Source organism: Tenrec ecaudatus, chromosome 2 (assembly GCF_050624435.1).
Source record: "Tenrec ecaudatus isolate mTenEca1 chromosome 2, mTenEca1.hap1, whole genome shotgun sequence".
NCBI lineage: Eukaryota > Metazoa > Chordata > Mammalia > Afrosoricida > Tenrecidae > Tenrec > Tenrec ecaudatus.
This window is the reverse complement of record NC_134531.1, coordinates 253,583,568-253,598,565: the sequence shown is the minus strand read 5'-3', so window position 1 is coordinate 253,598,565 and position 14,998 is coordinate 253,583,568. Positions and strand designations below refer to the sequence as shown.

The 14,998-nt window shown below is 44.9% G+C and overlaps 1 pseudogene; it reads left to right on the top strand.

Moving 5' to 3' along the window:
• Positions 1–13,049, top strand: part of LOC142440588 (uncharacterized) — a 36,364-nt pseudogene extending 23,315 nt beyond the window's left edge.
• Positions 13,050–14,998: the final 1,949 nt, after the last annotated feature.

Below are 14,998 nucleotides of genomic sequence, written 5' to 3'. Positions count from 1 at the left end.
TGTAGTAGGCATTAAAATCAGGTAGGGCGAGTCCTCCAATGGGGTCCTTCTTCTTGAGAAGTTCTCTGCTAATTCTGGGTTTCTTTCCTCTCCATATAATTGGTGGTCCGTTTTTCCAATTCCTTGAAGAAGGGTGATGGTGTTTGAATTGGTATAGCATTGAACTTGTAAAGTGCTTTAGGTAAGTCCGTCATCTTTACTATGTTGAACCTTCCATTCATGAGCAGGGGATGTTCTTCCATTTGTGGAGGTCGCTTTTGGTTTCCTGTAGTAGGTGCTTATAGGTCTTTAGGTTGTTGTTGTTAAATATATTCCTAGGTATTTCAGTTTGTTCTTAGCTACTATGAAAGGTACTTCCTTATTAATCCCCTCTTCCATGGCCCTGTCTGATGCATATAGAAAACCTACCGACTTTTGTTTATTGATCTTGTATCCTGCCACTCTTCCATATTCCTCTATACCTGTAAGTACTCCAGCTGAGGAACTTTTGGGGTTTTCAATGTATAGGATCATGTCATCCGCAAATAGCAATAGTTTCACCTCCTCCTCTCCCATTTGGATCCTTTTGATGTCCTTCCACTGTCTTATGTTGTTAGCCAGAACCTCCAAAACGATATTGAATAGAAGTGGGGACAGGGAGCATCCTTGTCTTGTAACATTTTTCAGTGGGATTGTTTTTGTCTTTTCTCCATTGCTAAGTCATATTTTATATGGCTTGCTCAAAAGAAGGCCATAATGGCATTCGAATCTTGAATTGGGCCACAGTCTCGATCTAACCATTACCTAAACCCTGACTATTGACATCTGAAAGTGAAGTCGCGACAAAGGCTTTCAATAGAAAAATTGTTTTTCCATCATATCCATGCCTGTAGTGGACTCGAATCCTAGTAGTGTAAGAGATCCTTAAACTATTTCTTAAATGTGAATCTTAAATCTTTAAGTCAAGGGACATGATGGCCTCACTTCCAGTTTAGTCCAGTATCATTTCAGAGGGTTGTTGTTTGTTTGTTTTTAACAGACTCTGACTCCCAAACAGGGTTAAGCTACATTCCCCAAACTGCCTTATGAGTGACAAGGGTAATATTACTATAGCCATCGAGTGGATTTCCCATCTCTCGAAAGCTAGGCTCTAAATCAGGTTTACAGGAGAGAGGGCTTATTTGAGTAGCCTGTAAACCTATAGACCCCGGGAAATGCGAAAAAGGCAGAGCGTCTGGTGAACAAGGAGAACATCTTTCAGGGAAGGAGAATGCAAATACTTTCCACAATAAATGGATGACAGGAATGTGATGAGACTGGGCCCTGGTGAGCCTCAGACGAAAAGGAGTCCGAACCCAGATTCTAGGACACTGCTCTCCCAGATCCAACTGTGTCACTTACTCCCCTCCCCACCCAGCTGCATGTCATTCCTCCCAAAGCCTCTTTCCTGTTTTCACAGTCCTGTTCCTACAATCCCTTCTACAACTCTGAGGCTTTTAGGAAGGAGTCTTGGGGGCACAAAGGTTCAGTGTCCAACCGCTACCGTCAGCAACAGCAAAGGCCTAGCAGTCGACTCATCAAGATCTCAGCCTCGGGGAATCTTCCAGGCAGTTACACTCTGTCCTCCTGATCACTGGGAGCCAGCACGGCACCCAGCCACTGGCTCTGGGTATTTAATCACAATACGAACTTGACACTTGTTTGGCCTTTTACGGTTTGTTAACATATTGGATCTTCACCACCACCCTGGGAGATAAATGTTGCAGAAACGACAGCATCTCGTCAATAAATGCCAGAGCACAGGAGGGTTCTGCAGACAGAACCTGCAACACAGAGCCAAGAAGTGGTGGGGATGGGCCCGTGGTTACTTTTGACTCCAAATCCCAGGCTGGTTTCCTTCTGCTCCAAACATCTCTCAGGGACAGGCAGGGCGTTTCCTGAGATACTTGTACCTTTACAAGAGGATGCTCATGACCGCAAAAGACACTCTCGGGTGGAGAGTACCCAAGAAGACGGTGCTCAGCACAACCGAGTGGGAAACAAGTTCAAATGGCGGGAAAGCTGTGTAGCAGGTGCGAGGTGGGGGGCATGGATACGTGGGAGCAAAAGGAAGAGCTTCAGGGGAGATGATTTACTTCGGTGCCTCTGTCTTGAGTTAGTCACTCCTCTCAAAACAACAACAGGTCTCCCTTTTCCCATGTTTATAAAAACGCTGTCCCCTTTCACTTCACCTGCGTTATTTAAAGCATCGCTATTCAAGGGGTGGGGCAAGCGATCCCCACGCAGCAGCATTAGCACCACCTAAGTACTTGCTAGAAACGCAGAACCTCCAGCGCCCCTCCCCCTTCCCAGGTCTACCAAATCAGGACCGGTCTTTATTCCAGCGGACTGATTGCTGGTCTCAATGCCCCCAGCTCCCTCACACCTGCGCAGCAGTCACGGTGAGCCTGTGGGTCAGGTACCGGGCTGCCGTCGGAACGGAAGCTCTGGCCATAAAACAAAGCAGCCCCTATTAGGGCTTCGACTGGCGAGCGACACGAGGGGAGAATGCAGCTAGCTCCTTTTCTCCATTTAGAAAAGACAATGATTTCCGCAAGGCTTGCATCAGGGAGTCGACCAGAAGCCGCCGTGAGAGAAGCCGACGTGAAGAACACTCTGTAAAGGGCGCAATGCTCTCTTCAGCAGGACGGGGCTTATACACAAATCAGACATTCTCAAATGAGTACAAATGCATCCCATTAAGCGGAATTAGATTCTCCGGCACAGGCCAGCTGAGTGTAAGAATCTGACTAGTGTTCTGAAGAACAATCGCTGATGCCAGCGCTTGTCATCCAAGGGATCTGGTGCCCAGGTCCTTTGTGGAATAAAGCAGGTAGAGATCCATCTATCCATATTTCTTAAGCTCTGTCGCAGAGAAACGTGATAATTATGACGCACCCATAATCTACAATTATGCAGCTTCCCAGCGCACGTGAAGAAGAAGAGCCTTCGTTTAGGCTCCGTCCCTCTCCCAAGCGGGAAGAAGAGAAAAGGGACTCCTGGTTCGTGGCGCAGAGACACACGATGTGATTTACTGCGTGGAAGCAATCCCGAGGCCTCTGACGCTCACACCTCAGTGTCACCTGTGCTAAACAAAGAGCATCAAGTACCACGTCCTCATAGGTCAATGGGAGAAGTAAATGGCCTACGTTGGAAGGCTGGGGTGATGTCAGTGCATGCTAAACGCTTGGTACATGTTAGCTGGCCACCCACTCCTGCGGGATTAGCCGTAGAAACCTTATGACTCTCCAGCTGTACTGAGTAGTGCGGGACCTGGCAGCAGTGTGTCTTTCCCTGGTCCGTAGGGCTGCCAGGGAACAGAACCAGCTGGAAGACACCCGACAGCAGCAGCAACAAATTACTGTTGTTGCCATAACAACAGCCCCTTCTCCTCAAGGGGTCGGATCAGGGTCCAGGAGAATAATGAGAGAAACTCTTCCCACTAACTGCACGAAACAAAGCAAACCCCTCCTGGCAGAGGTGAGGGAAGCTGCCATGGAAGCCATGCACGATAAAGCCAAATTAAGGCTCAATGAAACTGTCACCGTCCTGTTAACTTGCATCTTGTGGAAGCATATAGGCTCCATACAAGAACTTGCTATAGTGTCCCGATAGGGTTATAGATGAGGGTAACCATGTTCACACCCCAAAGTGGTCCGAGAGACAAAAGAGATTGGATTGTTTCCATTCTCCCATTGCTATGAGATAATGCACGGCTGTCTACTCGGTGACTGGCAGGAACCTGAAGAGGGAGCCAACCCACAAGTGTATGTCCTTGGCCTTGAGTCCACACCTGGCCCATGGAGGCATTCAAGCCTGTGACGAGTGTGGACATGGTCCCACGGTGCAGAGTCCTGCTGTTGGAGAAGAACAGCAGGCTCCCTCACACAACCACTGGGATTCAGGATCTGGGGATGGATTATACCCACTGACACATTTCCACAATAGCAATCCGGTGAACCCAAGATCCCCAGTCATCGATCTGATTCTGAACTCATCCCTCATCAAATCAATTCTGACCCTGCATAAGGTGTCCAAGTCTGTAAAATTTTATGGGAGTAGACAGCCTCGTCTTTCTCCCTGGGAATAGCTTCTGGGTTTGAACCTTGGATCTGGGAGTTAGCACACCGGGAGAAATGCTCGCCTATCAACCTAGTGCACCTCGTGAGCCTACGTTAGAAGCTCTCACTGAACTTTTTTTGCCATCTGTTTTTCTTGTGCTCATGCCGGCTGTCCATGCTGTTTTCTTTTTTCCAGGTAAGGACTCAATAGTACTGACTCGCAGAGTCAGACGCAGCTTTCAGGACTTATTCACGCCCTGCCCTCAGATACCCTCCGATCTGCTTGCTAAAGGAAAACCAAGCTCACTGCCCTCCAGTCAATTCTGACTCATAGGACAGGAGAGCTGCCCCTGTGGATTTCCAAAGATGAACACCGTTCTGGGAACAGTAAGCCTCTTCTTTCCCCTCAGAGTGCCAGGCTAGTGGGTTCCAATGGCTGACCTTTGGTTAGCAGCCCATGGTGCCAACAAGGCTCCTTTCATGCCAACAAAGTTTTAAAAAAATGTATTTGGTTTTTAAAGCTCTTCTGAAAAAGTACTTTTAATTTTCCCTGACCTCGTCTGTCATTGTACAATATGCTGTTGAGTGTGTCTTCCTGTCGACCTTTAACCCTTCGTGTGGCAGGGTGACCTCGTTTCTTCTTGAGTGATCCTTAGCAGCGTTAAAAGATTGTTATTCTCTGTATTAGGATTTCAAACGGAATATTTAAAATGCCCTCGTCATTCCCGTGTCTTTGCCTTTTGTCATTGAAACTGCAGTTCAGTTGAGATCCAGCGGAGGTTCAGAGTGTAAGCAATCCTGACTGGGCCTCAAAGCTGTGTAGACATTCAGTGCTAACACTAGTCCCTTTTCCACTCCATTCCCCCTTCTCTGTTTTTGCCCTGCCCTGGTGTTCTGGAGGAGAAAGACAGGGCTTTCCGTTCCTGTAAAAATTACAGTCTCGGAAACCCACAGGGGGTTCCCCGTCCTACCCCGAGTTAGAATTGACTCATTGGTGGTGAGCTTGAGGTTTTTTGTTTTTATTTTTAATTAAATGAAAGATTGGCAAGTGAAATCTACCCAGCAGCTTCACAAAAGAAAAGCCTGCGGTCGACTTCTTCAAAAAACAGAGTCATTGAAAACCCCAAGGATGCCGATCTAGTTTGATGCACTTGGGGTCCCATGGGAGGGCTCACCTTCACGGGAAAGGGGCTCGCCTTCTTTCCCCTTTCTGCTCCCTTCACACCTTCCCTTGGTGTCTCCTCCCCGCTCCCTGTCTTCTTGCTTTTTCTTCCTCGCTCCTTCCTTTCTATTCCATTATCTTTCTTTGTTCTTGAGCATTGGCAACAGAGCTGAGGGGGTCTGGGTTCTGGGGGCCACAAGTGGAAGAAATGACTCGGAGATGTCCTTAATAAAATGCTGGCCATGGGAGGGTCGTTCCCTGCCTGCAGGACTTTCTGAGGGAAGTCGTAGGAGTCCTGCCCGGAGGGAAAGTGTAGTCTTGTAAATACTTGCGATGCACACTGGCCTGGAGTGCTTTTATTTCCCACCAGGGAGGTGCAAATGGAATCCTTAATGATTTTTATAACGTGTGAGAACATTTTAATATCAACAGACAGAGTTCCAAACAGCAGGAGGAACACTGTGATTTACGCCCAAATGTCCAGACGCAGCATGCACACTGCTTTCACCAACATATTTTTATCTTTCCACTGATCATTCTGTGAGGGTCTCCTGCATGGGAGCCCAATCTCAAAGGCAATGAGGCCTCTACAGAGGCCTTCATTTCCAGAAGAAAAGTTTTCCATTTGCCGATCAATACCAACACCACTTGGCTACATGCCAGCCACGTGGGCGGGCCCAGCATCTCACCCTCACCCTGATGTGAACTCCAGGATAAGAACGCTAAATGCTGTTCCAGCTTATTAAGCGCAGACCACCTTCGCACCAGGTCCCAGGCTTCCCCTGAGCAATGGCAATACCGACAATCTGCACATCCGTGGATGCTGTTTGCATAACTTCACTCTCAAAAAACACTTGCTACAGAAAACATGGGCGTGCGTCTTTTTATTAACATTACAGGTGTGTGACTGAAGATGATTAAATAAACCCATCTCCTTTGTTTTAATGTTTGCCCACTCTAATCCTGGGTAAACATTATTATTCACACATTACAGGGAAGAAATAAGAGCTGAGAGTAGTTAAATTATTAGCCTGAATTTTGTCAACAGCAAGATCCAGGCCTCTCTTAGTATAAAAGAGATGCTTTTTTACATTTCAACTGTTGTCTCTTATTCAAGCTGCGAAGGTGGATTTCTTTTTATGTTTGACATAATAGCACAATCCCTCTAGGTGAAGTGGTGCAGAGACAAAAAGCGACACAAATTGTGAATCATGTCAGGACTTGGTGCTTTTCAACAGACCCAAAGTCTTTGTGTTCTCACTGGCAAAATGGGTGGGACCCTGAGTTAACATCCCAATTTATGACTTCACCTTGTCAGCTCTTAATTCTGTTCTAAGATATGCAAGGTGGAACATGCTATTTTACATATAGACAGCAATATGGGGCTTAGAAGCACAAAAATTAATACGGTTTTAGAGCAAATACACGAGTTCACATGCCAGAAAGGTTTTGTCATGTATTTTAAATTGTCGACTATTGGGCTAATAAAAAGGAATTGCTTTATCTGTATTTCCCAGGGAGCAATAAGACATCAGCCATTTTCTTTAAAGGGATGCTTAGCCTAACTAATTTACTATAGCTTTATTTATTTTATAACCAGAATTTAAGGTTTTCCTTGTTTAAAGTGAGCAATAAAAAAGAAAAAGAAGTAGAAAATAGAGAGGCGGGATTACTAGGTAGGGGGAGTGAGTGGTAAGAAATGGATATATAAATTCCCAAGGCAATAGAACTTGAACTCAGAAGTATTACAGCTACATTAAACCCACTTATTATGTCTTGCATCACCCCGCAGAAATACATTAATCTTGACAAATAGTATTGCTCTCAAACCCATTAAAGTTAACATCCTAGTAAAGGGGTTTTGAATAATATGAAGTGATCTTTTAGTCAAAGAAAGGTCATGTTTTGAGATTTAAAAAGGCTCTACCCACCTACAGATAATGCCACCCCTAGGTAGGATAAAATCTGGTGAGGGGTAAGAGAAAATATTTAGTTTGGCCATTTGGCTCAGTTCATCTGAATTCTTGTTGCCCAATCATATTTAACTCCTGCAGACAAATGGGTTCCTAAGGACCTATTGGAGTCCCTTGTGTGTTACCGAGGGTTAATGTGCTTAATACTTCCCAAAAGTTGGAGGTTCAAGCCTCCCCTCCCCCCAGCCCCTGAAGAAAGGACTGGAAGATATAATATTTAAAAAGCAGCTCATATATGAGGTTGCAAGAGATGGAGTTGACTTGATGGCACCTGGTTAAGAACTCTTGGGTCTGGGAAGAAGCACTGTGTTTTCATGGGCAGCTTTCAGCCATACGTGATGGAAAAGTCCCTTGGTATGACAATGGTACCATAAACACGGCTGACTTACGAAACTATTGAGTGTGTTCATCTCTGCAGTAGCTGTGTTGGCACTAATTCTTTTTTAAGTGACGTGTATCTCCTAAGGAATGAAAGGCCATAGCATGAACAGATGTATGTATGTCCTTGTTCATCTCAGCACTATTCGCAAGAGCAAGATGGAAAGATGGAAATAACCCAAATTCCCATCAGTGGAAGATGGACAAATTTTTTTTGGTACATACATTTAATAGAATACAATGCATTGCTAAAGCATAATTCTGGAACATGGATGATGAAACGTCATGGCATGGATAGATTTGGAGGACATTATGCTGAGTAGATATTATATGAGGCCATTGCTAGAAAAGAAACGACAAGAAAAAACAAGATAAAGTTTTTGTTTTTTTCATATAAAAAGAGACAGACTGAGAATCGCCAGGGATGAGAGGGAAAGGGAAGGAAGGAAATTCGATTACAGGCTTGAAAACTTTATTGTTTCTCTGTTGTATCTGTTTTCAGGGGAATGAACTCACTACTTAATACACTGTCTAAGGCAGTGTTTCTCAACTTGTGAGTCGTGACCCCTTTGGGGGTCAAACAACCCTTTCACAAGGGTCACCCAATTCGTGACAGTAGCAAAATTATAGTTATGAAGTAGCAACGAAAATAATTTTATGGTTGGGGGGTCACCACCCAACCCACCCACCTGGTCTAGGGGAAGGCATACCCTATTCAGAGGGATGAGGAAGAGTGGGAGAGAGAAGAGAAGGAGGTGCCGCCGGGCAGCAGAGGTGAACGCACAGCCCTCCTCCTTCTCCCTCCAGCAGAGTTTAGACTTTCTTGAATAGGCGTCTAAAACGCGCACTCTCTCTACACAAAGTCAAATGGAGGCATTTAGTGGTATGTTTAACCCGTCATACTTTCCATGTTCTGATGGCTGTTCGCTCTTATGAGGATGCCTTCACCATCGTGGATACTCCTATGCTCTCCAGCCTCCCGTGCTCTTTATCACAGAAGGGAGTCATCTGAAACATGGCAGGTGTGGAAGGGAATTAACCAGCAAAGGAATCATCCCTTACGGCTTCCAGTGAGTAGCTTTGCACAGCTACTAAAGAAAAACCCTAGTGGACTCAACATTCCTCAATTGAACAGCTCTGCTAGGAGTGTGGAACCTGCTCAGAGCACGAGGCTCGTCACTGCAGGAAAGGAAAGGGTGGCAACTGCTAACTTTATTCATTAGAAGCTCGTGTACTAACAGAGGAGACAAGCCACCCTTGTCTCCTTAGGAACAATACAAAGCACCGTGGTGGTTCACAGGTGGAGAACAGCTAGTAAAAACTTCAGGACACAGAGAGATGTCACGACTTCCACAGAGGTAGGTAGGTGGGGCACTGCATGCAGCATGAGAGTCATAGCGAATGCCCAGAGAGGAACATAAGCAGTAGGGGCAGGGGACTGAATGGTCTAACCACTGAATGGTTAGACCACTGAATGGTCTAACCGCTATGCTTAGAGCAAGTCTATAGGCAGAGGTAGGACTGCAGATTTAATAAGTAAAAATCTAGGATATCCAGGGAAATTGGGATTTTTGATAAACAACATACGATTGTTTTTAGTGTATGTATGTCTTGTGTAATTCTGGGACATATTAACACAGAAATATTATTAGCCATTGTGATGAATCCATTATTACACCCCCCCTCACCCCCACCACACCACCCCCAGCAATATGTACTGTAAATCCTGAACTCTAAGCCTGTGGTTAAAATCTCACTAGGGATTAGGATGTCTTCCTTAAGCTAATAGTACAATATTAGTGTGGGTTGTATTTTGAGTCAGTCTCTTTGGAGATATAAAAGCAATTGCCCCGTGAGCCGAGCTGAGGGAAGATCGATGCCGAGCCACATGGAGGTCTCCAAGGAGCCAGGAGCATGAAGCGGAAGAGCCAAGAACCTTTTCTTGAGCTGACAACGGAAGTACGTTTCCTCTTAGACTTGACACCCTAAATGTGCACTTCTATCTTCCGACACTGTGAGAAAATAGATGTCTATTTTTGAAAAACCTCCACTTATAGCTTTTGTGTTATTGCAGCGCTAGAGTATGAAGTTGTCTATCTAAAATTCAAATGTACCTGCATGTCCTCTATGTCACTTGGCATCCCAGCAGGGGTGCACAGGCAAGTCCAAACTGAGATGATTTGCTTCAAAGGCATTCTGGGAGGCCTCAACATGGGGAGCACTTTGATCATTATTGCATTTGGGAAGTATTGCTGTTAGCAGAAACAAGCCCTCCACAAGCCCATACTCCAGCTTTGTGTAAATTCGTACAAGGTGCCTTAAAGGACACCACCCTCAATCAGATCTCCTGGAGTAGGAGATGGATTTCTGCTCCCCTTCATTCTTAAACTGGCTGCCATGGAACAAGATCTGAGGGTTAATGAAGACTGGCTCTGAAAAGCGAGACCCCTCGTTTGGTCTTTGAACCCCCTTCGGGAATTCAAGACATTTCAGAGATTCTGTATGGTGCAAAGAGTGCTGGTGGTAGAAGTGATTATGAACTTGGCTGCTAACTGGAAGGCTAGTGGTTTGAACCCATCAGAAAAGATGTGGCAATCTGCTTCTGTACATATTTCAGCCTAGGAAAGTCTAAGGTACAATTTGACTCTGTCTGTTGGAGTCATCTCTTTGAGTCAGAATCTTGTCAACAGCAATGGTGAAAATGAGTTTGATAATGATTTTGGTGTTGATTGCTGGTTGTCATCCAGTGTGCTCAGAATGTGACCTTATGTCTATAGAACAAAAAACATTGGCCAGCCCTATATCATCTTCATAAATATATATCTTTCATTTATAATTATATTATACAAAGACTTTGTTAATGGTTTGCACTGTGCTGACATTTGTATTGCTGGTGCAAAAGCAAAGGTGGGTAAAACTAATGGTGTTTTAGCATCAATCAGACCTGGTAGTCGCTGTATTTTTTTAATCTCTGGGCACTCACAATTAAAGAAAAAATAAGCAGTAAAATTATTCATTTGAATAATTTGTGGCCCCCTGCGTACATGCATTTTTAATATTTTCGGGGATTAAATTAGGAGTATATACAGAGACCTCTAAAGAACTGCTGAATTACAGTGACAAGCTTAAGGAAAAACATTTAGGAAATTGAGTTGTGAATGAAACCAGCCACTTTAAAAAACAATTTTCACTTGAAAGGGTAAATGGTAGACAAACCATGGCTGCTCACACTTGTGTACTTTGTAGGCATTTTCTCAAAATTGAGTGAGGTCAGCCTGTTACTTCAAGGAAAACAAATGATGAAATTAGCTGCCAATGACAAGATTTGAGCTTTAAGACCCAACGTTGAATTTTGTCAAACTTGTGTCCATCACTGTGAGCTTGATAGCATCCCACTGCTTCCAGACTTTTTGATGAGATTAGTGGTGATAGTAACAATTATGATTTTAAAAATATTCTATGGGTTATACAAACACTTAGAATATCTGTATCACATATCAAACCAATTATTTTCCAATGGGACAATGTGCGGGGAAAGGATCTGTTCAGACTGCAAAATAAAACCCCAAATAATTGAACCCACTGCCATCGCCGGCTACTCTGATTCATAGTGATCGTTCATGGGTTTCCTAAGACTTCAGATCTTGTTGTAACAGCCAGCTTCATCTTTCTTCTAGGGAACAGCGAGGGTTGGACTTCTGACGGTGTGTTCAGTAGCCCAGTGCTTATTCTACAGCACCACCAGTGTCCTTAAAGTGCGAAATAGACCAATGGGTTTGCTATAGTTTATTGTGCCAGACTGGCCGATAAACACAAGTAGGATTAACTGAAGGGCAGAGGGATAAATGGCTCGGCGAACCTCTCCTTGCTTGTTCTGTGCCTCAGTTTAAAGGGGTACACTACCTGTGGGATGCCTAGCCTGTGGACTGTGTCGCTGTAAGGTGAGGTCCCTTTAAGCCCACACGATTGGAATGTTCGTCTCTGGAGCTGGGGACTGACAGTTGATGACAGTTGGGGACCTGCCTTGCTGTTTGCTGCCTGGATATATATAGTCCAGCTCTCTCTACAGAAGGGGACTGGCAACTGGCAGCTCTCAAGCCTTAGAGGACTGCTAGTGTCTCATTGCTTTATGATTTAACTGTTAATTTCTTGTATTATCTATCTGTATATAATTTAACGGTTCATTTCTTGAATTATATATCTATCTTTATAAATATATTTATATATAATTACTAGCAATCTGGTTTGTCTCTCTAGAGAACCCTGCCCAATACAGGGTTTAATATAGTAGAGTTTAATATGTTTATGAATGTGTTTTGAATTCCACATTGCAAGCAATCATTAAGAAAATGTTTTACTGTAATGCCAAATAAGCTAGTCATGATAATCTGAAAAGACTGTTAAAAGATTACTCCTTTCTAGTTATTTGTCTGTAAGACCACATTTCTTCCTATTTTCCAACTAATGTGCTAAACCAAATGAACAAGAGGTAGGAGAATTCATCTGACTTTTATAAACCAAACCAAACCAAACCTACTGACTACCTTTGGGTCAATTCTGACTCCCAGTAACTGTAAGAACACTAAGTAAGAACACTGCTTAAAATGTATGGGGCCAGCCCTGGTGTCTGAGTGATTTCCAGGGCCCAGCAAAAGGGACCAAGCTTCCAGAGCCCTGAAGACTAGGGGAAACACGCCTAAGTACGAACTCATGTTCCACCCCACCTTCCAAGCAGCTGCCGTTGGCCGAGCAGCTGCCAAGAACACAGGCCGCATCTCCCGATACCTGGCAAACAAACACAGCATTGCCTCTCGGATCGATTGTTTCTCTGAGGTGCCCACAAGTATACTTGGGGAAAAGCTTTGCGAGCAGGTCGAGGAGCGACTCTCCTTCTACGAGACTTGGTGTGGGGCGGTCCCTTGGAAGAATCTGGACGTGATCAAGGAGGCAATGGTGCGGGCAGAGGAGGCCGCTGAGGAGATGACTAGCAAGCTGGAGAAGCGGGAGAAGAAACGCTTGAAAAGGGAAAAGAAGCGATTGGCTGCCCTTGCCCTTGCGTCTCAGGAAAACAGCAGTGCTCCTGAGGAGTGTGAGGGCCCTGAGCAGGAGACCAACGGGGAAAGGCCCAAATAGAAGAAAACGCAGAGGGCCCAGGACTCTCCTCAGGAAAATGGATTTGAAGACCCAGCTCTCTCTGCTGTCCCCAAACCCAAGAAGAAGAGATCGAAGGAGGAGTGGGTCAGCAGTGATCCAGAAGGGACGCCTCTCCCCAAGAGGAAGAAACTGAAACCTCTCCCCAGAGAGGAGCCTGCATGTGACCCTCAGGAGGCAGCAAATGGCGGGAGCATCCCAAAGAAAAAGAAGAAGCTCCCCGCGAAGGGGGAGCCCGCCAGCAGTGAACCCGAGGAGGCGGCTGCTAGCAAGAGCAACAGCACTAAGAAAAAGAAAAAAATTTAAAAACCAGCCCAGGAAGATTAAAATGGACCTTCGCTGGTGCGCCCCAACCCTCTCAATAAAGAAACAACTACACACACACACACACACACACACATTATGGGGCTGTAAATCTTTACAAGAGCTGCTGATAAGCTTGAACTGCTAACCCTGAGTTAGCAGCCCAATGCCTGTTCACTATACCACAAGGGCTCTTTAAACCAAACATTGAAGAGATTTGCGAAAATGTAACATTTTCTACTCCTCTTGCTAAATGAAAATATTTTATTGGCATATAATTCACATATCATACAATTCAATAATTCAATCATATTAATAAGAGTTATATAATCATTTCCCCAGACTGCTGTCTATAAGGGGTCATAATCCCAGGCTCTGGGAGAGCCACCAAGAACTAGTTACAAGACCTCACACCAGAGTTCTCTCTGTTATCCACCTTGCTCCTTTAGTCAAGGGCTTGCAGCTCCACTCTCCAACTCCCTCCCCCCAAACAGAGTGACTAAATTGGCCACCCCTTTGCCTCCTCTCCCCAGCTCCACGCCTGCCCGTGTGGGTAATATTAGATAATTAGACACTAATTTGCAGCAATTGAAGAGCTGCTAAGATATTTACCTGTGTCAGAACCCAGTTCCCCACACAGAGCTAGGAGTGACACAGGAGTGCAGCTGGAGGAGAATTCTGATCCAATTGGCTCCAATCCCACTCTTCTAATCTTGTCCCCCATCCCTGGGGGTGCCAGAATTCTATCTATTAGCGTAACATTAACATAACAAGATCACCAGAACTCAAGTCTCCAGAGCACAGCCTGGGATTTTAACATAACAAAACAGGAAAAGCCAACAGGTTCTGATAACCACAACCCAAACCCAAAACTGGCTTTACCAGTTTTGGACTCCACAGAAAGTTTTTAAAAGACTGCAAATTGTGGCCAGACCATCCAGACCAGGCCCATGGCCTCACTGCTGGCTCACCCAAACTCGGGCCAGTGGCATACCTACAGTCACCTGCCTCAGCCTCTGAGGCCCCCACTGCCACCAGCCACTGAGTTGTCTCAGTACCCTGCCTACAGAGCAGTCCAAACCACCACCATAGTAGGTCCATAGGTAGTCCTGGAAAACACTGTTACCAGTCACCTAGAGAAAGAACTCAGGGTCCCTTGTTCTCCCAGGAACAAGGCACCCAATTCTTCCCAAATGACACACAAAGAGCAACATACCTCAACATCCTCAACAAGACTAAAAAAAGAAAGCAACAGCAGAAGAAGTCGTAAACCTAATGACACTCATAGAAGAATCAGATATAGATCTACCACAAAAACAAATGTTCAGAAGGTTGCTTGGAGTAATACAGGCTATGAGGGAAGCAACACAGAATAAGGACACAATGATAGAGGAGATGAAGTACATGCACCAAAGGGAAATTCAAAAACTAATGGATGAGGTCACAGAAGCAAAACACAAGATCATGGTCCTCACCAACAGATTAGAAGAGGTGGGGAATCATACCAGTGCTCTCAAGGACAACCAGACAGACTTCAACAAATGGGAAGACAGTCAAACAACATAATCAAAGAGGCAGAAGGAAACCTCAGAACAATGACAGGTACTATTAAGAGGAACAATATTCAAATAAATGGTCTACCAGAACAAGACACAAGTAAGAACAAAGCCAACATGGAAGAAGCATGCTAGCCTGTATGATCAGGAAGTGTCAACAGGATCAGGTATCAAGCATCAAAGAACAAAAAATCATATCACTGTGAATGAGGGGGAAAGTGGAGTGGGGATCCAAAGCTCATCTGTAGGCAACTGGACATCCCCTTACAGAAGGGTCATGGGGAAGAGAAGAGCCAGTCAGGGTGCATTGTAGCACCAATGAAATATGTAATTTTCCTCTACTTCTTTAATGCTTCCTCCACACCACTATTGTGATCCTAATTCTACCTTACAAAT